Source organism: Procambarus clarkii, chromosome 69 (assembly GCF_040958095.1).
Source record: "Procambarus clarkii isolate CNS0578487 chromosome 69, FALCON_Pclarkii_2.0, whole genome shotgun sequence".
NCBI classification, from domain to species: Eukaryota; Metazoa; Arthropoda; class Malacostraca; order Decapoda; family Cambaridae; genus Procambarus; species Procambarus clarkii.
In genome coordinates, this window is record NC_091218.1 from 8,632,609 (window position 1) to 8,659,251 (window position 26,643).

A 26,643-nucleotide genomic window follows, 5' to 3' on the forward strand; every position below is an offset into this window, starting at 1 on the left:
CTAATGGGGTTTAAAATACAGATAGGAAAGATTATCTGAGCAAATGGATGCAACTTTTGACAAGCCGCCAGCTTACTGTCCTCGTCGGGGTCACTAGTATTAGTGGCTCTCGGGTAATATGAAGTAAACTTTTTTGTTATGATTTTTTGTTCTGATTTTTTGTTCTCTCCACCAAACTTGTGTATCCTCCATGGCTATCTAGTGACCTTAATTCTACCTCTAATTGTTTCAATTCTTTTGTTTACTTGCATTTATTGTTGTGTTTTGCCATAATTATTCTCTAATTTAGCAGACTCAATACTTTGTAAGCTCTTATTGTATTGTTATATTATTATATTGTTGTTTTTGCTATAATTACTTTCTATTTTACAGCAGATTTGCTTTCATCTGTTCCTGTAACTGCTCATCTTATTGTATCGTGACATTCTTATCTATATTGATATATATTATCTATCTATTGTTACTTACAGTGTACCTGAGAGCACTTGTAAGCAATCTACCTCATTTTTCATTTTTGATCAATTTGTTTTTGTATTGCTTAGTCTTGTTTATATTTTTGTTTTGTATATCTATATCTTGTGTTTTGTATAGTCCATGTTTATATGTTTTTTCTTTAATCTCATTTATTACCTAGGTTGCCTAGCCTAGCCATACTCCCTTACTCCATTGTACCCCTGTAAGCCCCTTTTGTGGTTGTTTTGCACAGTATTGTGTACATTTTTTTTCCCTATTTTATAGCTTATTTCTACCTTGTAATCTGCCTTTCTTTCCTTGTTTTTCCTGCAATCAGCTTTTTTTAATGCAGTCAAGTATAGACCCAGAACTTAATCTCTTATCCACTATCTATGACAATAATCACTTTAATGATCTAAATTGCAGATATTTTGCAGCACATGATGTAAACAATGTAGTAACTCATAATCACAATATCTCTGTAATCAATTTGAACGTTAGATCCCTAGGTAAACACTTCGATGATGTTAGTGCCTTGATTGAAGCTATTGACAACAAATTCTCTTTTATTATACTTACTGAAACATGGTTGAAAGAGGATACCACTCAACTCTTTAACATGCCTAACTACTCAGCAATTCACAACTGTCGTCAACTTCAGAGAGGTGGTGGCACTGCTCTTTACTACCACCAAGAACTAACATGCTTAAAAGAAATTAGAACTAGAGACTGCTATGGGGAGTATATCTTCGCCAGCTTCAGAGTCAAGGGTGCCGAGTCTGTCCTGTCTGTGGGTGCAGTTTATAGAATTCCTAACACTGATGTGTCCGAATTCAACTCAAACCTTAGAAATCTAATACTTGATAACAGACTGAACAAAAACCACCTAATTATTGCAGGGGACTTTAATATTGACCTCTGCGAGCCAGAACACCCTACTGCTGTTAGCTTCCTCAACTGTATGAACTCCTGCTTCCTCATACCCTTAATCACTAGACCTACTAGAATCACTGATAGCACTGCCACGACTCTAGATCACATCTGGACAAACATAACCTCTCCGCTTACTTCAGGTATAATCACCGATAGCACTACAGACCATTACCCCACATTTCTCTTAACTAACATTAGCAAACCACCTCTTGAGTCAAGAGAGATACGTTTTAGACTACACAATGAAACTGCTATAGACAATTTTATAACTGCTACTGATAATGTCAACTGGGAGTCCGAGTTAGGTAACATAGAGGACATCAACCTAGCAGTTCAATCTTTTCTTCAAAAAACTCTTAGCCTTTATTATACCCACTGTCCTATGCTTACAAAACAAGTCACAACCAAAAGGCTTAACAATCCCTGGCTTACAAAGGGAATACTTAAATCTATTAATAAAAAACATGACCTTGAGAAGAAGTATAGGTTAGGAATTGTCTCCAAAGAATTCTCAAAGAATTACTCATTATTGCTATCTAAGATAATTAGACGAGCCAAAACTAAATACTACGAAGATAAATTTACCCAAATAAAGAGCAACATTAAACAAACTTGGAGAACAATTTCACAAATATTGGGATCAAAGAAGTCTATAATTAACAAACCAACACTCCTGTCTAATAACGATGGTCAGCTTTCAGCCTCGGATTCTGCTATTGAGTTCAATAGGTTCTTCTCTTCCATTGGTTCATCCCTTGCTAATGATATTCCATCTTCCAGTACTGACATTAAGGACTATCTTACAGGTAACTATCCACAGTCTCTGTACCTAAAGCCTATTAATTCCACTGACGTCAATGAGATGTTTAGATGTTTAGATGTTTATTCAGATTCAGATGTTTATTCAGGTAAGGTATATACATTCAAGTGATGTTACATTAATGGATTGATATATAGATAGAGCTAGTACATACAATGCCTAAAGCCACTATTACGCAATGCGTTTCGGGCAAGAAAAACATTAATATCTAGAACTTAATACTAATTGAGCATAAAGAATAAAAGGTGTTGAGAACAAATACAAATAAAGATAAAAAAAAGGGGGAACATGACTGAAAAAGCAGCACAAATACAATAGGTTGACAAACAGTGTTGATTAAAAAAAAAAAAAAAAAAAAAAAAATAACAGACATGGGTTGACAATAGAGGAGTGAGGTAGATTACAGGGAATTTATTAGGTAGTGTTTAGTTTTTATCTTAAACTGGTTGAGAGAGGTACAGTCTTTAACATGGTTGGGAAGGTCATTCCACATTCTGGGCCCCTTGATTTGCAGAGCATTTCTAGTTTGATTAAGACGTACTCTAGGAATATCAAAACTGTATTTATTTCTGGTGTGGTGCTCATGGGTTCTGTTACAACCTTCTATGAAGCTTTTAAGATCAGGATTGGCATTATAGTTTAGCGTTTTATATATGTATAATACACATGAGAGAATGTGCAGTGACTTAATATCTAACATATTAAGAGATTTGAGTAGGGGTACCGAGTGATGTCTGGGGCCAGAGTTGGATATTGTTGTAATAGCGGCTTTTTGTTGGGTAATTAGAGGACGTAAGTGGTTTTGGGTAGTAGAACCCCAAGCACAAATACCCCAAAGCACAAGCACAAATATCTCAAAAATGAGATAATCCTTTCCCTTAAAACCAAGTCTGGTGCCCTTGAGGAGATACCAACTTTAATCTACAAAAAAGCCTCCAGATCTTTAGCCCCTGCTATTGCTTTGCTCTTCAACAAGTCACTTGAACTCCAAACCTTTCCAGATATTCTAAAAAAAGCGAGAGTAACGCCTGTCCACAAATGTGGTGATCTCACAGATGTTAACAACTACAGACCTATATCAATCCTGCCAAACTTGTCAAAAATTTTTGAAAAACTAATCTATAAGCAGCTTTACTCATATCTAGCCAAACTCAATATACTTAGCCCTTGCCAATATGGCTTCAGGCCCAAAAAAAGCACTAACGATGCACTTATTAGTATGCTTAACTCGATTCATACAGCTCTTGATCAAAATGAGTTCCCTGTTGGGTTATTTGTGGACCTGCGTAAAGCTTTCGATACTGTCAACCACCAAAACCTTCTTCTTAAATTACATCATTATGGTGTCAGAGGACACTCCCTACAATACCTCAAATCCTACCTTACTGACAGGCTCCAATGTGTTTCTGTGAATAATACAATTTCTCCCACACTACCCATCAACATTGGTGTTCCCCAGGGCAGCATACGTGGCCCTCTCCTCTTTCTCATCTACATTAATGACCTTCCAAATGCCTCTAACACCTCAAACCAATTCTATTTGCTGATGACACAACCTTCATTTACTCCAGTCCTGATCCCCTTGCTCTAAATGCCACAGTAAATACTGAGCTTAATAAAGTCCATCTGTGGCTAACTGCCAACAAACTCACCCTTAACATTGACAAAACTTTCTATATTCTGTTTGGCAATAAATCCTCTAATCAAATAAATTTCAAAATAAACAATACCCAAATTTGTAACAAATTAGATGGCAAATTCCTTGGCATTCTCATTGACCACAAGCTGAATTTCCAGGGACACATTCTAAATATAACAAAAAAAGTTTCAAAAACTGTTGGCATTTTTTCTAAGATCAGATATTATGTACCCCGCCCTGCCCTGGTGACTCTCTATTACTCCCTCATCTATCCATATCTCAACTATGGTATTTGTGCTTGGGGTTCTACTACCCAAAAGCATTTACGTCCTCTAATTACCCAACACAAAGCTGCTATTAGGACAATATCCAACTCTGGCCCCAGACATCACTCGGTACCCCTACTCAAATCTCTGAATATGTTAAATATTAAGTCACTGCACATTCTCTCATGTGTCTTATACATATATAAAACGCTAAACTGTAATGCCAATCCTGACCTCAAAAGCTTCATAGAAGGTTGTAATAGAACCCATGAGCACCACACCAGAAATAAATACAGTTTTGATATTCCTAGAGTACGACTTAATCAAACTAGAAATGCTCTTCAAATCAAGGGACCCAGAATGTGGAATGACCTTCCCAACCATGTTAAAGACTGTACCTCTCTCGACCAGTTTATGTAGTAGTAGTCCACAATGTCCACAATGTAGGACAGAAAAGAGGAGAACCTTTTTCACCTGTATGTTGTAAACCCGTGGAACCGCCTACTCGCCGAAGAGTAGGTAAGGTAAACGCCAAAATTCTATTGGGGTTTAAAATACAGATAGGAAAGATTATCTGAGCAAATGGATGCAACTTTTGACAAGCCGCCAGCTTACTGTCCTCGTCGGGGTCACTAGTATTAGTGGCTCTCGGGTAATATGAAGTAAACTTTTTTGTTATGATTTTTTGTTCTGATTTTTTGTTCTCTCCACCAAACTTGTGTATCCTCCATGGCTATCTAGTGACCTTAATTCTACCTCTAATTGTTTCAATTCTTTTGTTTACTTGCATTTATTGTTGTGTTTTGCCATAATTATTCTCTAATTTAGCAGACTCAATACTTTGTAAGCTCTTATTGTATTGTTATATTATTATATTGTGTTTTGCTATAATTACTTTCTATTTTACAGCAGATTTGCTTTCATCTGTTCCTGTAACTGCTCATCTTATTGTATCGTGACATTCTTATCTATATTGATATATATTATCTATCTATTGTTACTTACAGTGTACCTGAGAGCACTTGTAAGCAATCTACCTCATTTTTCATTTTTGATCAATTTGTTTTTGTATTGCTTAGTCTTGTTTATATTTTTGTTTTGTATATCTATATCTTGTGTTTTGTATAGTCCATGTTTATATGTTTTTTCTTTAATCTCATTTATTACCTAGGTTGCCTAGCCTAGCCATACTCCCTTACTCCATTGTACCCCTGTAAGCCCCTTTTGTGGTTGTTTTGCACAGTATTGTGTACATTTTTTTTTTTGTCCCTATTTTATAGCTTATTTCTACCTTGTAATCTGCCTTTCTTTCCTTGTTTTTCCTGCATTCAGCTTTTTTTAATGCAGTCAAGTATAGACCCAGAACTTAATCTCTTATCCACTATCTATGACAATAATCACTTTAATGATCTAAATTGCAGATATTTTGCAGCACATGATGTAAACAATGTAGTAACTCATAATCACAATATCTCTGTAATCAATTTGAATGTTAGATCCCTAGGTAAACACTTCGATGATGTTAGTGCCTTGATTGAAGCTATTGACAACAAATTCTCTTTTATTATACTTACTGAAACATGGTTGAAAGAGGATACCACTCAACTCTTTAACATGCCTAACTACTCAGCAATTCACAACTGTCGTCAACTTCAGAGAGGTGGTGGCACTGCTCTTTACTACCACCAAGAACTAACATGCTTAAAAGAAATTAGAACTAGAGACTGCTATGGGGAGTATATCTTCGCCAGCTTCAGAGTCAAGGGTGCCGAGTCTGTCCTGTCTGTGGGTGCAGTTTATAGAATTCCTAACACTGATGTGTCCGAATTCAACTCAAACCTTAGAAATCTAATACTTGATAACAGACTGAACAAAAACCACCTAATTATTGCAGGGGACTTTAATATTGACCTCTGCGAGCCAGAACACCCTACTGCTGTTAGCTTCCTCAACTGTATGAACTCCTGCTTCCTCATACCCTTAATCACTAGACCTACTAGAATCACTGATAGCACTGCCACGACTCTAGATCACATCTGGACAAACATAACCTCTCCGCTTACTTCAGGTATAATCACCGATAGCACTACAGACCATTACCCCACATTTCTCTTAACTAACATTAGCAAACCACCTCTTGAGTCAAGAGAGATACGTTTTAGACTACACAATGAAACTGCTATAGACAATTTTATAACTGCTACTGATAATGTCAACTGGGAGTCCGAGTTAGGTAACATAGAGGACATCAACCTAGCAGTTCAATCTTTTCTTCAAAAAACTCTTAGCCTTTATAATACCCACTGTCCTATGCTTACAAAACAAGTCACAACCAAAAGGCTTAACAATCCCTGGCTTACAAAGGGAATACTTAAATCTATTAATAAAAAACATGACCTTGAGAACAAGTATAGGTTAGGAATTGTCTCCAAAGAATTCTCAAAGAATTACTCATTATTGCTATCTAAGATAATTAGACGAGCCAAAACTAAATACTACGAAGATAAATTTACCCAAATAAAGAGCAACATTAAACAAACTTGGAGAACAATTTCACAAATATTGGGATCAAAGAAGTCTATAATTAACAAACCAACACTCCTGTCTAATAACGATGGTCAGCTTTCAGCCTCGGATTCTGCTATTGAGTTCAATAGGTTCTTCTCTTCCATTGGTTCATCCCTTGCTAATGATATTCCATCTTCCAGTACTGACATTAAGGACTATCTTACAGGTAACTATCCACAGTCTCTGTACCTAAAGCCTATTTACAGTCTCTATATCCTATTACAGTCTCTATATATATAAAGCCTATATCCACAGTCTCTGTACCTAAAGCCTAGGACAATATTCAATTCTGGCCCCAGACATCACTCGGTACCCCTATTCAAATCCCTGAATATGTTAGACATTAAGTCACTGCACATTCTCTCATGTGTACTATACATATACAAAACGCTAAATTGTAATGCCAATCCTGATCTCAAAAGCTTCATAGAAGGTTGTAACAGAACCCATGAGCATCACACCAGAAATAAATAGTTTTGATATTCCTAGAGTACGACTTAATCAAACCAGAAATGCTCTACAAATCAAGGGGCCCAGAATGTGGAATGACCTTCCCAACCATGTTAAAGACAGTACCTCTCTCAACCAGTTTAAGATAAAAACTAAACACTACCTAATAAATTCCCTGTAACCTACCTCACTCCTCTATTGTCAACCCATGTCCGTTATTTTCTTTTTTTTAATCAACACTGTTTGTCAACCTATTGTATTTGTGCTGCTTTTTCAGTCATGTTCCCCCTTTTTTTATCTTTATTTGTATTTGTTCTCAACACTTTTTATTCTTTATGCTCAATTAGTATTAAGTTCTAGATATTAATGTTTTTCTTGCCCGAAACGCATTGCGTAATAGTGGCTTTAGGCATTGTATGTACTAGCTCTATCTATATATCAATCCATTAATGTAACATCACTTGTATGTATATACCTTACCTGAATAAACATCTGAATCTGAATCTGAATCTGAATCTGAATCTATTAATTCCACTGACGTCAATGAGATAATCCTTTCCCTTAAAACCAAGTCTGGTGCCCTTGAGGAGATACCAACTTTAATCTACAAAAAAGCCTCCAGATCTTTAGCCCCTGCTATTGCTTTGCTCTTCAACAAGTCACTTGAACTCCAAACCTTTCCAGATATTCTAAAAAAGCGAGAGTAACGCCTGTCCACAAATGTGGTGATCTCACAGATGTTAACAACTACAGACCTATATCAATCCTGCCAAACTTGTCAAAATTTTTTGAAAAACTAATCTATAAGCAGCTTTACTCATATCTAGCCAAACTCAATATACTTAGCCCTTGCCAATATGGCTTCAGGCCCAAAAAAAAGCACTAACGATGCACTTATTAGTATGCTTAACTCGATTCATACAGCTCTTGATCAAAATGAGTTCCCTGTTGGGTTATTTGTGGACCTGCGTAAAGCTTTCGATACTGTCAACCACCAAAACCTTCTTCTTAAATTACATCATTATGGTGTCAGAGGACACTCCCTACAATACCTCAAATCCTACCTTACTGACAGGCTCCAATGTGTTTCTGTGAATAATACAATTTCTCCCACACTACCCATCAACATTGGTGTTCCCCAGGGCAGCATACTTGGCCCTCTCCTCTTTCTCATCTACATTGTTAAAGTCTTTAACCATGTTAAAGACTGTACCTCTCTCAACCAGTTTAAGATAAAAACTAAACACTACCTAATAAATTCCCTGTAACCCACCTCACTCCTTTATTGTCAACCCATGTCTGTTATTTTATTTTATTATTATTATTTTTTTTTAATCAACACTGTTTGTCAACCTATTGTATTTGTGCTGCTTTTTCAGTCATGTTCCCCCTTTTTTTATCTTTATTTGTATTTGTTTTCAACACTTTTTATTCTTTATGCTCAATTAGTATAAAGTTCTAGATATTAATGTTTTTCTTGCCCGAAACGCATTGCGTAATAGTGGCTTTAGGCATTGTATGTACTAGCTCTATCTATATATCAATCCATTAATGTAACATCACTTGTATGTATGTACCTTACCTGAATAAACATATTTATTTATTTATTTATTTATTAATGACCTTCTAAATGCCTCCCAACACCTCAAACCAATTCTATTTGCTGATGACACAACCTTCATTTACTCCAGTCCTGATCCCCTTGCTCTAAATGCCACAGTAAATACTGAGCTTAATAAAGTCCATCTGTGGCTAACTGCCAACAAACTCACCCTTAACATTGACAAAACTTTCTATATTATTATTATTATTATTATTATTATTATTATTATTATTATTATTATTATTATTATTATTATATTCTGTTTGGCAATAAATCCTCTAATCAAATAAATCTCAAAATAAACAATACCCAAATTTGTAACAAATTAGATGGCAAATTCCTTGGCATTCTCATTGACCACAAGCTGAATTTCCAGGGACACATTCTAAACATATGAAAAAAAGTTTCAAAAACTGTGGGCATTCTTTCTAAGATCAGATATTATGTACCACGCCCTGCCCTGGTGACTCTCTATTACTCCCTTATCTATCCATATCTCAACTATGGTATTTGTGCTTGGGGCTCTACTACCCAAAATCACTTACGTCCTCTAATTACTCAACACAAAGCTGCTATTAGGACAATATCCAATTCTGGCCCCAGACATCACTCGGTACCCCTACTCAAATCTCTGAATATGTTAGACATTAAGTCACTGCACATTCTCTCATGTGCATTATACATATATAAAACGCTAAACTATAATGCCAATCCTGATCTCAAAAGCTTCATAGAAGGTTGTAACAGAATCCACGAGCACCACACCAGAAATAAATACAGTTTTGATATTCCTAGAGTACGACTAAATCAAACCAGAAATGCTCTACAAATCAAGGGGCCCAGAATGTGGAATGACCTTCCCAACCATGTTAAAGACTGTACCTCTCTCAACCAGTTTAAGTTAAAAACGAAGCTATACCTAATAAATTCCATGTAACCCACCTTACCCCCCTGTTGTCAACCCATGTATATTTTTTGTTTTTTTGTTTTTCAAATCAACGCTGTTTGAATGTAATTTTCTGTAATAATTTGTAATTGTATTTGTGCTGTTTTTTCAACAATGTTCCCCCCTCTTTTACCTCTATTTTTTATATGTACTCATCACATCTTTTCTTTTTACCCATTAGTTTTAAGCTGTAGTCATTAATGTTTTTCCTGCCCGAAACGCTTTGCGTAATAGTGGCTTTAGGCATTGTATGTACTAGCTCTATCTATAAAGCCAACAAACTTTGTAAATCTCTTTATGTATGTACCTTACCTAAATAAAGATTATTATTATTATTATTATTATTATTATTATATAACTTAACGTCGGCAAAGATCAATAGCCAAAGAAAATGGGTAGACCGACGTGGCGGGTAAGCGAGCGAGCGAGTGACGTCATGACAACAAAGGTTGCTATAGACGTTTCCATGACTCGTGAAGTTCGCCTGTCTTAAAGACCTGTGTCCACAATACCCGCCAAATTGTCCCTCCCACAGTACTCTCAGCACACTTATGGCAGTGTAAGTGTGTGGTGAGGCCACACCACTGAAGACATTGAGGATATACCACGAGGGAGAGACAAAACTGTTGAAGGAAGGAGTCACTGGCTCCACCTGACCACCTTGTTCCTCGCACTCTCATCATCCTCCGTAAGTACTGGAGTACTTTCTGCTCTACCATTGTCTTGGGGTGTGGAATTAGGCTTTGGCATTGTTGGGGTGTGGACATTGGCCTATCGAATAATGATAATTTTTATAATAATAATACGAAAATCCACTGGGACTGTGTGGTGTCACAAACCCACGACCAAGGCATTGCCAGCCGCATACTCTACCACTGTACCACCACTGACTTCCTAAAAATCTTACAAGCGAGTTTCTACTGATATCACAGGAAGTTTTATTTATTTATTTATATACAAGAAGGTACATTGGGTTAGAGAGAATACATAGCATAGTATTTACAATCTTGTAAAGCCACTAGTACGCACAGCATTTCGGGCAGGTCCTTAATCTAACAGATAATTTTAAGTAGGTAAATTCTAGCAGAATTAATAAGTCTATGATATCCAAATATCACAGGAAGTCCAGAAGCCAGTCCAAGTTTTACGTAAGACCCCTAAGCACTCAGGTGAAGGGGTAAAGTATTGCAGCGCACTTATGTACTGTATTGTATTGTAGCGTACACTTATGCCCATCTTCAGATACACAGAAAATCGCACTAAGGTGATATACATCAATGAACAATCCACTGGGGCTGTGAGGTGACGCAAACATTGCAGGTTCGCATCGCCTCACAACCCGAGTGAATTTTCTCATTGATGTATATCACGTTAGTGTGATTTTGTGTGTGTAAATAAGAATAATAATAATATTATTATTTATTCAAAAGATTGTGTGTACAAAGAACATAAGAGTATTAAATGAACAAATCCACAAGGGCCGTGAGGAGGGTTCGAACCTACGTCCGAGAGGATCCCAGACACTCTTTATCCACTTAACTGTGCCAATCAAGTATTCTCAGTCGGTGGGAAACTGCGCCAACCGAGAAAGCTTGTTTTGATTTTTTTGTACCCATTCTAAATGTGTGCGAGGTTGGTTGTGTACTAAATGGACTCTTAGGACCTCCAGTGAGAGGCAGCCATCTTGGAAAAAATTTCCTTTATGCCTTAGGGCTGCTGGCTGGGTTAGTACCGAGTGGCACACGCGCCTCTGGCTCCCAAACACCTGTCCATCACGGTGTTGAAAGATCGCGCTTTGTCGGTGAAATTCAAACCCTATTGTTTGAAGAATATAAGGGTCATAATATTGGTGAAGCTAGGCGCAATAAGGACCTAACACACAGATCGAATGCAACTGATACAGTGCCTATGAGGACGATACAGCGAGCGTATCCAGTTGTAGCTCAGAGCGCTACCCTTGCCCACCTATGTTATCTTCAATTTATTTAGATGATATATAGATGAATCGTTTTCTGCATTCAGTGATGATGCGGCTCCCACGGCTGAGCGGACAGCACACTGAACTTGTGATCCTGGGGTCATGGGTTCAATCCCAGGCGCCGGCGAGAAACAATGGGCAGAGTTTCTTTCACCCTATGCCCCGGTTACCTAGCAGAAAAAAAGGTATCTGGGTGTTAGTCAGCTGTCATGGGCTGCTTCCTGGGGGTCGAGGCCTGGTCGAGGACCGAGCCACGGGGACACTAAAAAAAGCCTCCGAAATCATCTCAAGATAACCTCAAGATAAGATGATGCCTCTGATAAAGTAGCATAGATGAACAGTGTTAGCGGCTTCCATGGTGGTGTTTTCCATAGATATTTTCAAGACTAGCTCAATCTCTTCTCTACTGACGGACATTCTTTGAGGCTGGCTGAATCTCTTCCAGACTGATGGACACTCTTTGAGGCTGGCTGAATCTCTTCCAGACTGATGGACACTCTTTGAGGCTGGCTGAATCTCTTCCTGTGTGGGACCTTACAAGGCAATCTTTTCACAGCTACTTTACAAATTGATCCTTTTCTATAATCATTTCAAGACTACCTTACATTTTACAAGCTTGGCTACATATCACCTACAGGCACTAATGCCAAGGGTGTATATGAGTGCGGTATTTGCAAGCACACAACGAAGAAGCAGAAAGCGAAAATCTATCTGTATCTGATGCAACGAGGGTGAAGTCACGCTGTGTATCATGGACTACTTGGTTGATTATTACTCACTTCCGAAGTACTGAGTGTGTAATACAGTGTTACTGTGTAAATAGTGTGTGAAACTATACATATTGTAATTTTAGTGAATTTTTAACAAGTATTATTGCGACTAAACATTTATTGTGGACACATTACTGACATGTATCACAGTTCCATGGAACATTATGAACATTCTACTGTATACATATTGTAAAAGACACAAATATGCATCACATATATGAAAAAAAGACAAATAAAACCGCATTGGAAATACTGAACATAAAAAAAATAATTGAAAATATATTTGTGGTAACACCCAGTGCTTAAATGGCCCGCCGTGTCTGGGCGTGTCACGCACGGGCGACCAGCCCCTGATGACATCACAACGCACCTTGTCCACGTCCCCAGAGCCAAAGTAAGTGGAATTTGGTATTTATTTTTACATTGACATGTTCAGGGAAGGGAATTTATCATTTTATGAAGAAAAAATAATTTTTGGGAACACTTTATTTCATGCGTACAGGGGGAATTTCACAATAAACTCGGCGCAGCACGGTGGTTAATCGACTGAGCTACGACAGGATAAGAATTGCGACCGGGAAATCAACTTGACCTACCACGGATCCTGCAGTCTCTCAAAGACACAAACCAGGTTTTTACACAATTTCCCCATGCACCCGAGCTCTGTCAATAATCAATAAGCTGTTCTATTACTTCTTCACCTTTACTTCATTACACACTCTCGGACGTAGGTTCGAACCCTCGTCACGGCTCTTGTGGATTTGTTCATTTGATGCATCACGCTATTGTGATTTTCATGTGTAATAAGAGTATTGTTGAATTGAAGGGACAGGAGTTACACATACTAATGAAGCCACTATTACACAAAGCGTTTCGGGCAAAATTAATAGTAATATAGAAATTTTTTAATTAATGTTGTGACGGGGTAAAACACTTAATACTATAAGAGAAGTAAGTTAACAAAATGAGAATGTTCAAGGAAAATAAAAAATTAATACAAAGAAGGTGATACTTAAGGATGAAGACATTTATTTATTTATTTATATATTTATATACAAGAAGGTACTGTACATTGGTTAAGAGAGAACATAGAAATAAAGTTCATTTTACATTCTTGTAAAGCCACTAGCACGCATAGCATTTCGGGCAAGTCCTTAAACTAACAGATAATTTTAGGTAGATACTGTAATTTATAGTAAAATTGAAAAAAATGTGTACAGGTACTTTACAGCTCTACTCTATAGGTACTGATTATGTATAGTCAGAGTACAGGCATTAATTATTACATTATGGAGTCAGTAGTTGTAGCAACAGTACAGTAGTTTATTTACATTAATTACAGAATGGAAATACAAGGTGTAATTCAGAAAAGCAAGTGAACTGCTCCTCATAACATTTTCTTGGAACATATCAGAACATAGAGTAATATACTATAATTTAAGATTAATGGGGCCAACACTTACAAATAACCAAGATCATAAAGGACACGATTAAACACTTTATCAAAGAAATGCATGGAATTAGATGACATTAAATGTATACAGTAAAAGTAGAAATTAAATGAGTAATACAGTGTGCCCTCGCTTGAACGAACTGTATGAAGCGTAGCTGATTCGTTCCAGTGTGGAATTCATTCCATCTGTCCAGCCCCCAGCAACCCCTTTCCCCCCAAAAAAATACAATCACATTAACCCTTAACATGCTCGGGGTCTAATATCCTGCCATCCACACAGGCGCATGTCATTTTGAAAAAAAAAAAAATTTTTTTTTTTTGCTAATCTGTTAAGTTCTGTTCACTGATCACGGGAAAAATAAAAAAAAAATTCTATTGTACTTACTTTTGTTGCAATAGAGCCGAGAAGGACAGTGATGACGTCACAATCTGCATGTTCGCTCATGCAGTACATGCCCGGAAGGTGTTGCGCGCGGTCCTCAAACAGCCAGAGTTGCCACAAATATATTTTCGCGCTATTTATTTACAATGTCTAAGCGCATTTTATCTAATTTTTTTTCACTAATTGTGTTTCAAATACTGTTTGAACATATTTTGTATCAATAATTGTTGCATATTTGAGTATACACAGGTGAACACAAATGTTTTCAATTACGGCAATATAATATGTCATTACAGTCTGTTATATTGTATGTTCTGCTTATATTTGTATATATTTACACACACGCACATGCTATCTGCTTATATGTTTACATATTTACACACTCGCACACGCTATACACACTTTGAAGCACACTTAGAAGATTTCTAGACTGTGGTAGTCATTGAAGCAGTCGACAGCACATAATGGGATACCACACGTTTCACACCATGTTTGCACAAGCTTCCGTTTCTTGTCTCTACGTGTCGTTGTTTTACACACCAAGCAATCACGTTGGGCTATTGCACGCTTCACACCAGGTGGCAAATACTTAAGTTTGTGTGCTAGGAAGCCTTCAGTGTGAGCGAGGCGTGGAGTACCAGCATGCTGCAACAGTGGGTTTATGATGGGCCGCTGAATACCTGGGACATCTTTTGCAAACTTTCCTAATAACTGTATTGCAGCATCAAATACAAAGTCAAGGAAAGTGGGCTTACGTCCAGTTCTCACAAGGTACATGTTGAAACAGTTCAGCATGCTCATGTCCACAAGATGGAAGAACACTTTTTTCGTCCACCTACATGTCTTCCGCACACACTCTGCAGTGCCAATCATCATGTCTGATTTATCAATCAACCGCATGTTGATATTATAGTCTAAAACACAGTCTGGCTTATATAGTGGTGCGTTTGTTTTATGGCTCACTTTCCCACTGTTCACCATTGTTCCATCATGAATTGTTGTCAACAAGTTCACCTCTCTTTTGTCTTTCCACCGAACTGACAGAATGTTATCACTTTTCCTTCTCTGACACTCACCAACTGCAATGTCGTTGTCAAACACAGGCATTTCCCTTCGTTGTGGCTTTACTGTACCAACCAATCCGGTTCTATTTTCTAGCAAGAACCGAGCTAGCAAGGGACTTGTATAGTAATTATCTGTGTATAAAATGTGTCCCTTGTTCATCCACGGAGCCATGATGGTCTTCACTACACTCCCCGAGAATCCATGTTCGTCGTTACCGGGAATGTCTACATCACTAGCCGAGTACAGAATCATGTGTAACACGTATCCTGTCTCACAATCACAAAGAACAAAAAATTTCAGGCCAAATCGGTTTCGTTTTGAGGGAATGTACTGTTTGAATGGAACACGTCCCTTGAAAAGTATGAGAGATTCATCAACCACCAGCTTCTGTGCTGGTACGTAAAAATCTCTGAATTTTCCAATAACATCGTTCATGTAGTGCCTCACTCGCCACAGTCTATCATCAGGTGTTCGGTCCTGAACACTTCCAAAATGTAGACACCTGAGGAGTATCTGAAACCTGTCTCGTGACATATATTTCCCGAATAAAGGTGTTGGTATTGTCTTGTCCTTGCTCCAATAGTCATTTATTGCATGTTTGTGACAGTGCTTCATCAACAAACAGAGTGCCAAAAACACATACATTTCCGCCACTGTGGTATTTTTCCAACGCTGCAGTCGTGAAAATTCTGTGATTTCCCTCTCAATCAGGTAAGCAGCATGCAGGTTCGTTTGGTGTACAATGTATTCCATGAGTGGTTCATCATAGAATGCTGTAAAATATTCCATCTCAGCCATGTCCTCACCTTGATTAGGGAAAATGTTTGTAATCCCTACATCATTATCGTCAAAGTGAGGAATATTAGGAATAAAATCGTCACCATCACTCCACTCAAGTACACCAGGCGTCCTGCAAGATACAGAGGAAAGACGGCGAGGAAGCGATGCATACCGGCGACCAGGAGCTGAATACCGTCTGCGAGAAGCACGGCGGCTACGTGCACGTGAGGTGGGTGCACGTGAGGTGGGTGCACGTGAGGTCGATGCACGTGAACACGAGGGTCTTGGTCCCTCATGTGGTGCCATGCGGTGGCGCTTGGCCAGGCGAGATGCTGCTGACGCGACAATTTCTCGCCCAGTTACACCACTGGTACCAGCCACAGGCTCAATAAAACTTTGATCTGAGTCACTAAACCCAGAAAAGGAGTCACCTCCCTCTGACTCGTCACCCTCAAACAGAAAATATCCACAGGAACTGTGAGGTCGTGGTAGAATTGGGGTAGAAAATGGGCGAGGAGGCATGGGAGAGCGTATAGGCCTCGCCATGGCATGGCGGTCATTCTCACTTTCACTGCTGCTGCTACTATCACCCGACAACTGTGTATAATCCTCATCGTTGTCTGAATCGTCAAACACACTTTCTTCACCTTCAGAGAATAATTCGTGGGCTATTTGCTCTGGGGTGAGGGACTGAGTGGTGCGTGCCCGTGAGGCGTTTGACCGTGCGCTCGCCATGGTGACTCTCGCTAAACTGAGGCCTCCCATGCCATCGAATCGTGAGCTGGAATTTTTTTCAAAATGGCCGCTGTTTACTAGAGCCCCTGGGCAGCGTATGGGACCCCCAGCTACAGCGCGGGCCATTCAAATCGTGTGCGGTACCCATACACTTCATATGAAGTGAAGCGCAGTTGACTGGTAAAACGATTTACACTTCATATGAAGTGATGCGCACTTTAAGGGTTAATACATATACCGATATACATTTGCCTTATGAACAATTTAAATAACAAAGAATTTGTAATGCAATGAAATAAATTGATATTGCACGTTACAGTACTGTACTTACCTTACCAGTTGAGTTGTGTAGTGCAAACTTTGTTAGTCACAATATCCTGAGAGTGCCACACACATGATATGAATATAAATTATTTAAAGAAGAGTAACTTTTCTAACAAATGTACATTATACACTACAGTCTGTACATAAAGTACAGACCACTAGAATCACACTACTGCTGTACACGTATATCACTTAAACTACACTTTGTACATTTAATGTCATTAGAATTGTGCTGTACAGCTCAATTGGCACTCCCAGGTAAGTTATGGCTTGTGCTGGGTGCTGGTCTAGTGGCCTGGGTATCCTCAGAAGGTGAGTCCTTGCTAGTGATGGGTGCTGGTCCAGTTGCCTGGGCATCCTTGGAAGGTGAGTCCTTGCTAGTGCTGGGTGCTGGTCCAGTTGCCTGAGCATCCTCAGCAGGTGTGTCCTTGCTAGTGCTGGGTGCTGGTCCAGTTGCCTGGACATCCTCAGCAGGTGAGTCCTTGCTAGTGATGGGTGCTGGTCCAGTTGCCTGGGCATCCTTGGAAGGTGAGTCCTTGCTAGTGCTGGGTGCTGGTCCAGTTGCCTGAGCATCCTCAGCAGATGTGTCCTTGCTAGTGCTGGGTGCTGGTCCAGTTGCCTGGGCATCCTCAGAAGGTGAGTCCTTGCTAGTGATGGGTGCTGGTCCAGTTGCCTAGGCATCCTCGGAAGGTGAATCCTTGCTTGTGCTGGGTGCTGGTCCAGTTGCCTAGGCATCCTCGGAAGGTGAGTCCTTGCTTGTGCTGGTCCTGTTGCCTGGGCATCCTCGGAATGTGAGTCCTTGCTAGTGCTGGGTGCTGGTCCTGTAGGCCTACTGTGAAACCGTACCAAAAACTTTTGAATCTTAGTTTGTTTCTTTGTTGTGAGCTTCATTATAATATCTTTCATGTCCTTTAGGTGCAGGTAATAATCTGTCAGCTCTTCATTATCAGTTACAGCAACCAAATCAAGCAGATCATTAACCTTTTGCAATGATGCAGCATATGGAATAGATAACGTACTGTCATCTTCCTCTGTCACATCCTCATCATTATTACCAGTAACACACTGGATAATCTCATTATCAGTTAATTCACCATATCCTGGATCATCAGCATCATTATCTAACCACTCATTCACATCAGAAAGTTGCAAACCTTCCTCACCTGCATCTCTGAATGTCTCAAAAATCGTATTATCAATGCCCTGAAAATCAGTGATTTTTGTCTTTATTCTAACCAGGTACCGGACTCAGAATTTTATTCCATGCATTCTTTAATGTGGTGACCTTCAACTCACTCCATTCCTTGGCCTAGTTGTAAATTGCATCTTTAATTGAATATTTCTTGAAATTTTCTAGTGTTCTACTAGCCTTCTTATCCTTATTAGGCATCTCGTCTTCCTCAGAGAGCAGAACTTCCATAATATCTGAATTCATAGCTCTTTTATAAAGCCTTTGAGAGTATAGATAACCCCTAATCCATAGGCTGTATTACAGATGTAGTGTTTGGTGGTAAAGCCATACATGTTATTTTGCCATCAGGCGATGTTAATTTAGCATTGGGGTGAGCTGGGGCATTATCAGTCAACAGCATTGCCTTTACCTCAGCAGGATGAATTCTGCACATATTGATCTGCTGCTTTTTTACTTCTTTACAAAAGTGATTCTGGAACCAATCCTCAAAAGTAATCTGTGTGAACCAGGCATTTTTTGTGTTGTAGTAGATGACAGGCAGTATGATCATGCAGTTTTTCAATGCTCTGAGGTTGGCAGATTTCCCAACAATTGCATACGTTGTTCGGTGACTGCCATCTGCGTTACAGCACAATAATGCTGAAAATCTTTCCTTCTTTACCTTGCAACCAGGAATACTCTTCCTCAAGCCTGAAGGCCAAAGTGTTTCTTTGAAGGCATTTCCAGTTAACCCTTAAACTGCGCAACGCGCCTGCAGGCTCGCGTCTGGTTTGCGCAACGCGCCTCCAGGTATTTTGATTTTTCACGTTCCATTCAAAACTGGCGCGCGGTGACGCGGGTATGGTATGGGTGGGTGGGGGCCCCAGTGATCGTCCGCCATCTTAAAAAAAAATCCCAGCATGCCCTGCGGCCGTGGGGAGCCTCAGTTTCACGGCAGCAACCATGTCTGACGCATCCTCTACGAGCTCCCGCTCCACGGTGACCCGCGGTCATGGAAAACGACTCTCTGAGGAGGAAATACGCGATATTTTGTATGATGACGGTGCTCTGGATGATGACCTGGACTATGATCCAGATAAAGACCTAACTCAGAGATCTGATACGAGTGAGGAAGAGACAGAATTGGAAGATGTGGCGAGTGTGTGGGGTACTCGTGCCTCGCCCGGCCTGCCTCGCCGCCCTGGGTCAACACCGTTATCATCACCACCATCATGTATGTCCCCAGACGCTAGTAGTTTATTCAGTGATAGTACATGTGACGAATCTTTCTCGGGCTTCAGTGACATTGGCTCCGATACGAGTAGTGTGGACGACCCGAGTACGAGCAGTGGTGGTGTTACCAGGCGGGGTTTTGCTACCTCAGCAACACGCCGCAGCAGGCGGCAGCGTGCCTCACAGCATGTGGACAACGACAGTGGCCCCTCAACATCATTTATTCGTGGTAGGTCTACAGTACGTAAATCTGCCTCAGCGCCTAGCATACCCTCACGCAGCTCCAGCAGAAGCAGCGGACGACGTAGCCGTAGTTTTGGTGCTCGTGGTGGTGTTGGCCGTGGTGTTGGCGCCAACACCAAACCCCCTGGTGTACTTGTGTGGGAGGATTGCACCACATTTGCCCCTCAAATACCAACATTTGATGATAGCGATTTTGGTGTTACACCATTATTCCCATATACTGGTGATGATATGGCAGACATGGAATATTTTCAGGCATATTTTGACAATGTATTCATGACGCATGTTACAAATGATATGAGTGGGGCTTCTATGGGGTACTGGTACTATTAAGGGGTATAGGTAGTTAGAAGACAGGAGTATCAAATATGGGAGAGCTAAAAGGCCCGGCCCCCAAAATAAACTATCCACAGTAGTAATAACTTGCTACAAGACCAAATATGTTCGTCTAAGGGTTGATCACTGCGCTCCCACCTTGGAAGAAGAGATACTCTGTAATTCATGTACTTATTTATTAACCCGTTAACAACCCCCCATATACACTCACACCAATAACAATAATAATAATAACTTTACCACACTATCTTACGTTAAAAGCCTTGGTCCACGTAGGCAGGATACAAGGTTTACACTAATAACAAGCTAGGGTAAAGTACTACTGGATAAGCACTGAAGCTGGATGCAGCTTAGGGTAGTGAAACCACGTGGGACCCTAATACAAAACACAACACTTAGGGGTACCCAAACACTGGCAAAATACTATCCCCAGGTCTCCCCAATCGTTACTACCAGAGTAGGCACACTTACACCATATAATACTTAACTTAAGGGTACAGGAACTTCAGGTAAGGGAAATAAGTAAGAGGAGAAGGAAGGAGAGTAGGGATACAGCCACAGAGTAGGTCTTAACCTCACGCCACCAGCCAAGAGAAGACCGAGCTAGCCACCAGCTGCCTCCCTCATGTTGTGGTGCCGGAAGGAGCCTAATTGATCGTGCAGCTAAGCACATTAAAGATCTTCCCCTATGCAACGTATTGTTACTTTATGAATGATTAGAAAGTATTAGTAAGCAAAGTTGGTGCCTATGTTGTTATTTAATAATCAACCCCCAGCTCAGTCTTTAAATGCTCTTTGAGAAACAATAATAGTCTTACGTCTGGCAGGGAAGATACAAACAATTGACATTCTAGATGCCCAACTGTGCTACCAGGAAGTTTAATAGCTCAATTTTGACCTCTGGTTTCCACTGGAGAACCCAGGGTCGTAACAACGCATCTTGTGACTGAGACAAACAGGTTCGCTGACAGCCTCATAGACGAAGGCATTTTACCTGCCTCACGGCTCACACGATAGAAGGACACGACAATCGACGAAATGTACGTGTTTCTGGCACTCACTATGATGATGAAGCACTCTGAGAAAGCTGTCATCCAGGAATATTGGAGCAAAGACAGCCTTGTTCCAACGCCTGTGTTCAACCGGTACATGTTGCGTGATAGGTATCTCTTGATTCTCAGGTGCCTGCATTTCGAGAATAATGCAAATGAGGACAGACACGACAGACTGTGGAAAGTACGGAAGATGTTCAGTGACATGAGAGGGAAGTTCAGGGATTATTTTGTACCTGGACAGAATGTGGTTATTGACGAGTCGCTTGTACTGTTCAAGGGGCGACTGGCATTTAAGCAGTACATTCCATCAAAGCGGCACCGATTTGGACTGAAGTTTTTTGTGCTATGCGACTGTGAGACTGGTATTGTCTTGGACATGATATTATATTCTGGTACAGACGTCGACATACCGGCTCAAGATGAACACGGGTTCTCTGGCAGTGTTGTAAAAACCCTGATGGAACCGTTGCTGAACAAGGGGCATGTACTGTACACCGACAACTATTACACCAGCCCCTTATTGACCAGATACCTCCTTGCCCACAACACCGGCGTATGTGGCACTGTGAAGAGCCATAGGAAGGAAATGCCAGTGTTCGGTATAGCTATAGGCGTGGGTGAGTGCCAGCTGCGCAAGTGTGACAATACGCTGTCACTGCGGTGGAAGGACAGACGCGAGGTGAATATGCTGAGTACGATTCACACCGGTGCCATGTTGGACAGTGGGAAAGTCCACTTTCAGACACGCAACACCGTGTATAAGCCAGACTGTGTCATAGACTATAACGTGAACATGCGCCTCGTCGATAAGTGTGACATGATGCTTGGTGGAGTGGAGTGCGTGCGCAAGTCTGTGAAGTGGACTAAAAAGTTCTTCTTCCACCTGATGGATGTTGCAGTGCTCAACTGCTTCAATATGTACTTAGTAAAATCTGGCAGGAGACCGTCTATACGTACATTCAGTGCTGGTGTTGTGTCACAGCTGCTAGTAAAGTATGGCAAGGAGGGTTCTGTTGTACCGCGCGGAGTGCAAGCAACAATGCCACATGCAGCTCCAGACAGATTGAGGGGTAATGAGAACTTCGGAGTACATATGCTCGAGTATATGCCAGGCACAGCATCACGGGAGAAGGGTAAACGTGCCTGTATAGTATGCAGGAACACTACCCGCAGAGAACAGAAACGAAGATGTATCAGCACATGGTGCGTGGAGTGCAAGGTGCCACTCTGCCCCGTTGGCTGTTTCGCAGCATATCACACACTCGCGGAGTACTGAGTGTGTTTATGGTGTGTGTTTATAGTGTGTGATACTGTACAGTGTGTATATAAAGTGTAAATATAAATTTATTTGGCATGATACATTGGAAATTGTGCAGGATAAGTGAACTTGTTTGTGATGCACGTAACACAGTGTCTACGGACAGTACGGATGTTGTACTGTGATATTATAGTGTACGTGTTCAATATACATTGGATTGGCACATAAAAACAATGAAAATGTATTGGGAAATGTGCGCAATAAATGAACAAAAATATATTCGCGGCAACTCGCGCGCCCCGCCTCGAGCGCCCCACCGCCTCTGAGAGCTTACACCACGGGCGCACGGGGAATGATGACGTCACGCCCCAACTTCCGGACCCCATAGCACCCAAAGTAAGTACAATTTCGAATTTTTTTTTACATACCCATACTCAGGGAAGGGTTTTTGACACTTTAAAAAGAAAAAAGAATTTTTTCCAGAGAATTTATTTCCTGCGCACTGCGGGGGTGTCACATTTGGAGGCAACGCAGTTAGGGGGTTAAAGCCTGTTACATCTGCATTGTACACTTAAAACCAGCTTAGATTATTAGATATCATGTGCTGAAAAAGTTTATGCTTATATGCATTAGCACTTCCAACATCTGCACTTAATGCATCGCCACAATTTTTCTTGTTAATGATGCCATACCTCTCTTTAAATCGACATACCCATTCAATACAAGCCTTGAAATTGTCTATATTTAACTTTACAGCAAGTCTTTCAGCTGCATTTCTAATAGAAACAACTCAAACAGGAATTCCTTTTGCATGATGCTGTGTAAACCATTTAAATACAGATGAGTCCAAATCCATATACTTAGCAGGTTTCAATGTTTTCCTGTTGCCTATTGCATGAGTTTGAGCAAAGAATTTCTTAATATTATCCTTCTGCTTTTTTATATCACAAATTGTAGCTTTACCGATGTTGAATTCTTGGGCGAGTCGAGTGACAGAGTATCCACGCTCTGCTTTCTCTGTCAAGTCAACTTTCTGATCAATTGACAAATGTTTTCTCTTTTGTTTTATACCTTCAATACCATGAATGCTGCTCTGAGATATCATGACAGATTAAATGAGTTCAAACAGTAAAATTTGTTCAAATTTATCACGAAAATCCTTCGCGCGTGAGTCCGATGTTTTTACTCCAGGAAGAGGAGAAGCACATGGTGCCAGCCATCTCATCCAGGCCCAACGCGTTGACATGACCTGTGCTTATTTTATAGGCATACTCAAAATTTGATGTATTTATTGACTGTTACAAATTGTTTTATTTAAAATATTATTATTGTTATAATTAGAGAAATATTGTTAGTTTTGAAGTTTTATGCATTTTATACAGTACAGTTCTGTATTAACCCTTAAGCTGTGCATGGCATACATATATGACAGGACCTGATGGCAAAGTTCAATTTCTCAAAATTGCTCTAATGCTTTCCAATTTTTTGTGCATACTAGCAAATCCTGCAACTTTGTCTAAATGATCACAAACGTAACTTGTAAAATAAGAAAATAAAAAATAATTACTGTATAAAATTGAATATTGAATACTTCAGATTTTGAGATCAGCTGCAAAAATATTTACTATCACCAATTGTTCATTTGGTGTTATTTTGCTCGCAGAATAGTATATGATCTTCATTTTCATAGATTTAGAATATATGTTTTCAGTTAAGTTTACTGTAAAAAAAATTATCAATGTGGCATTTGAATTATGCGCCAAATTTAGAAAAAAATTGATAACTACAAACGTTTAGGGTTTGTGAAAAATCCATTCTAATAGGATTGTAGAACAGACAACTGTGCACATTATTTGTAAAAATGGTGAGAATCGGTCAGAAACTGAATTTTTTTAAGCTGACTCAAAGTTTTAGAGATAATTGAAGTTGAAGTTATCAACAATGAATAAGGTAGTTTTAATTCATTAATTTACTTATATGTTTTAATAAACGTTGTTTGGCATTCGTATTCGAATATGTGAAAGTTGTAGGTCAATATGTGTTGGAATGATGGTAAGAAAAAATAACCCCCCAAAAAACTAAATATAGGGAAAATTATAATGATTTAGGGGATAAAAATGTATACTTTATAGAAGTGATAAAGCCCTAATCTGGTCCCTAATCATCAAAACCGCCTAAAGAGAAAAAGAAAATAGAATTTGAAATCTGTGAAAAACTCAGTAAAAAAAAATTCAAAGTCCCAAGTTCTGCCAGTTGTGACTGATTTATTGGGTGACCAATTTCATTCTATCTTGACATAGTTAGGGATGGGTATGCACTCTCCAGGATGTAGAGGTTACTTCAAAATGAGATAATAAACAAAGGAGACAAAAAAAATATATATTTTCAGGGGGGAGCCCCTACGGCTCCCCGGAGCTATCCATGGCTGATATGGATACCCTAACTATTTTGCATCAGTCGATGTGGGTGGAGTTCTAGGCCTACCTTAGACCACGAGCCAGAACCTGGCCCCCTTAGAGAGGCACGGGGAGCAATGGCCCATAGAAATGCACATGTGATTTGGAGCATTCTGTATCTGCCATCGACCGGGACAGGCACCCAGAAAGGTAAGCGCTACAAAACAAACCCCTATTCTGGTTAACAACAAAAATTGACAAACGAGTTTACAGAACTCCCCCAGGAAAACGAACTAACAAGCATGACGTCACGCGAGCCGCGCCTCATGTCTGCGCAGCTCCCCCCTCCCCGGGAAGGGGAAGGGGGAGCCCCAGACTCCCGCGCCGGCGATCCCCGCCTCAGTTCCTTGGCTGATGGGATAATGCACGGTTGTGTGGCTCCAGTCTTGTCTCAGTGCTGTGACTTGTTTGCAGTGCTGCTCTTACGGTGGTCGTGTGAGCTGGGAGTAGGTACTCGGGCTGCATGTGCTTAGGGTCACCTTCCCTGAGTGCCCTGTAAGTACCGCCCTTGGGGCTTGGGGTTGCCTTCCACAAGTCACCTTGGGTCTACCTCTGTTGGCTTTTCGCTGCTTTGCGTTTGGCCGCCCCAAGGGTTTGGGGGTTTCACTCCCTTGTTTACCTTGGGGTAAGTGGTAGTTATCGCACTGGTGGGGCGCAGGGTACTGCGTAGCTAGTTTTCACCTATGACAGCGGCCGGCTCTGTTCCCTCTGGGTACGTTGTCCACTTGTGTGGTTTTTCTTTTATATTTGTTTTTGCCTGGTAGGGGGGTCTGCCTTGTGTTCCCCCCCCCTTATATTAGGTTCGTTTGTGTGGTGGCACCCCCTGCTTTGCCCTCGCGAGTGGACACGTCCTGTGGGTTCAGCTTTAGCAGTTTGCTTGGTAGTTTGGGGTGCCGGTTAGCAGTGCCCTGCCTGGGATAACCCTTAGCAGACCCAGTCTAGGGGCCCTGGGAAACCCCCTGGTGGCTCTCAGGTCTAGTGCGTCCCCTCTCGCTTTGTGTGAGTCGAGGGTTGCTCTGTCCCTTTGTCTCAGGGTGACTCTCCTTGTTTTTGCCTCCGTCATGCTGCCTGTTGGGTCGGTGACACATTCGACCCTTGAGTCCTACGAGCTTTGTTGCTTGTTCGTGACTCCATTCACCCAGTCTGCTGATGAATTCCCGTGGGTGTAGGCAGCTCGCGCGTTGCAGGGTAGGATGTTGCAACATGGTCTGGTTTGTCGCTTCCCCGGACGCCCCGATGCTGCCCCGCTTGTGTAGGGACCCAGACTTGGGGGGTTTTGGTCACTTCGGCCTTGGTTCCTTCCACGTCCCCCTTGTTTTTCCCCCTCCTGCTTCCGGCCCCTACGCATCTGCAGGCTTCGGGGTCGGGGCGGGGTTAGAGGTTCTGAGACTTGGGCAGTTTCGGAGGTTGCCCCGTCCGGGGTAGCTGCGGAGGCATTCGAGTCTGTTTCTCCGGCCGATGCTCCGGGGTCTGACCAGTGGGCCCCTTCTCTTTCAGCTCTCTCAGCTGCCCCGGCTTTTTCTTGTGAGGCCGGGGCTTTGGAGGTCAACTCGGCCCCGGGGCCTGGTGCAGAGACTCCTGGGGTTGGGGAGGAGCAGCCTTGGGGGCCTTGGGCTCCATTGCGCCCCGCCTGGATTTCCGTCCTTCTGAGCGGGGCTTCCTGTTGCGAGGAGTGGGGTTTTCTTTCCCCCCTCTGTGTACAATTTGGGCTTGGGTTCTGCTCCTC

General features: G+C 40.9%; 1 protein-coding gene across 1 annotated transcript in view; it reads left to right on the forward strand.

The window, feature by feature from the left end:
* The first annotated feature begins 10,132 nt into the window (after window positions 1-10,132).
* The window catches only part of LOC123749562 (uncharacterized), an 89,763-nt gene continuing 73,252 nt past the window's right edge, over window positions 10,133-26,643 (forward strand). The window contains exon 1 of the mRNA XM_069311032.1: window positions 10,133-10,366. The gene's annotated coding sequence lies outside the window, so the exon portion shown is untranslated. The remainder of the gene's footprint in view (window positions 10,367-26,643) is intronic.